Here is a 2,740-nt window from a genome sequence, read left to right as displayed (position 1 = left end):
TGAAAAATAAAATTTACCAGGGAAGAGTGAAGGGTTTATATCAGGTAAGGGGAAACCTTTTTCGAGAAGCAGGTAACATAAGATATGGTTTAATATCCTTTTCTACTCTAAGCACAAGGCCTGAAATTTTTTGCGGGAGGAAGGCCAGTCGATTAGATCAACCCCAGTACACAATTGGTACTTTATCGACCCCCAAAAGGATGAAAGGCAAAGTCAACCTCGGCAGAATTTGAACTCAGAACGTAAAGACAGACGAAATACCGCTAAGCATTTCGCCCGGCGTGCTAACGGTTCTGCCAGCTCACCACCTTGACATAGTTTAATATCAGGCAGGCCACACGGCTAAAAAAAAGTTCAAGGGAATTTTTTTGGTAGGTGTCGCATGGGCAGATTGTCCACAAGTGGTTTACATATTCTTGAAGCATTTTAATTCTCTGTTTTGGTAATTCAGGAAAACCAAGTTAGCTGTTTGCATTCTTTGTTACCACTGGTCTTAATTATAATTTATAACACTTCATGCATTTTTTACTGCTGAGATTAATTAATTAAGTGAATGGTAAACACAACCACAAGGAACAAAATGGCGGAAAGAAGATAAAGGTTAAAAGATTTCTTCATAATTGGTATTGTATTTTGAAAGGGGTGTGTGTATGTGTCTAATATATATATATATAATAAATATGTATGTGTCTATATATATATATATATGTAAAATACCAGATACATATTAGATATATATACATACATACTTAGCATTTTATTCACATTTATGAATATAATCTGTTCATATATATATATATATATATATATATATATATATATATATATATGTATGTATGTATATCAACAAACTGCAAATATATAATTTGTTGACATACAATTGATTGGCATACACACCCACTTATATATTATATATGTATATATATGTATGTATATATATATGTATGTATATATATATGTATATATATATGTATATATGTATGTATATATATATATGTGTATATATATGTATTTATGTATATATATGTATATATTATGTATGCATGTATATGTGTGTGTATATATGTATATACATGTATGTATGTATATATATATATATATATATATATGTATACATATATATGTATGTGTGTATGTATGTATATATATGTATGTGTATGTATATATATATATATATATATATATATGTGTGTATTTATGTATGTATATGTGTGTGTGTATATATATATATATATATATATCTGTATCGTGTGTGTATATATATATATATATGTATATATACATACTCGTGTGTGTGTGTGTGTACATATATAGTTACACAAAAATGAATATCTAACTTAATTCCATATTTGGAGAGAAGTCCAGATATTCAAAACTTCTTAAATAATTTTTTTTTTCTTTACATTTTACATTGTTTTATATATTTTTAGATTGTTTTTTTTTCTCAAAGAGTTCAGAGAGTTAAATTGTTTTCAAATATTACAATGACGAAATTCGTGTGCGTATTTCTGTCTTGTTCCTTGTAGAATTCTCTACAAGAATACAAAAATGGAAGAGAGGAAGGGAGTCAAGGAATGGAAAATGGTATGAAGAACAGAACAGAACAGAGAGAATAGGAATTTAGATTTCATATTGGCTCTCTTAGACGAAGAACATATAGGAATAAATGCTAATATATTGATAAGTGAACAAAATGGGCCTCGCATATTGCTTTTAGATTTGTTTTTATTATCATTGGTGGATGTGTGGAAATTGGAAGTTACTTGCTGGGAGCATTGAAGCTTTAAATAATCGTGAAGCACTGAGCAACATATTAAAGCGTCTAAGATAGGCATTTTAATGTTTTGAGTGTGACAGATATTTCTCATCACGTGTGTATTTGATCTGTGTGGCATAATGCAGTAAAGTGTTCCCCTCATGGTCTTTTGTGGTCTAGCATCCCATTACACTTGGAACATCCAATACAGAGTTCCAAACAACCACAATGGTGAACAACCAAATGTTGGAACAAATGATTATAAATTTGTGTTCATCATGAATTTCTCCAACATTTGCTCTTTATATCATAACTAGTAATACTTACTAAGTGTAGTAACAGCCAGACCCCTTCACTGGAATCAGACTGGACAGGGAACTCTGTACGCACCGGTAGCAGTTGGTCATTCATCAAACTGTGCACAGAAAATATGTGTGTGTGTAATATGTTTTCATCCAAGATGGAGATGAACACCAACTCTTACATTAAGAGACATCTCTCTTGGTATGAAACCAATGGTAGCCTGATTAACCCACAAATAAAGAATATTTATCCACCAATACAGCATTGAGCACTCATTCTCACTGCTTGATATTAATGTGCATATATATATGTATATATATATATATATATATGTGTATATATGTGTTTTTATATCATTAATAAATTCGTAGAAATCATCAATAATATATTCAGGAAATCAATATTTAATATTTTGAAAGATATACATCCAACATAACATGGTAACATAATAAATTTAAAAGTTTAAAACATAAATATACGGAATATAAATATGAATACATATAAAAATCTAAAAATAGATATATATATGTTTAAATATATATGCGTATAAAAATTTATGTATAAATAAGCATGAATATTATAAATTCTAAAATATAAAATATAAAGAAACCTAAAGTTTAAAGAATAAAATATCTTACGATCGTTTCGCGGATATTACCACAGTCACAAAGTGATCTAAAG

Source organism: Octopus bimaculoides, chromosome 27 (assembly GCF_001194135.2).
Source record: "Octopus bimaculoides isolate UCB-OBI-ISO-001 chromosome 27, ASM119413v2, whole genome shotgun sequence".
In the NCBI taxonomy this organism is placed as follows: domain Eukaryota; kingdom Metazoa; phylum Mollusca; class Cephalopoda; order Octopoda; family Octopodidae; genus Octopus; species Octopus bimaculoides.
This window is presented reverse-complemented; position numbering follows the sequence as displayed.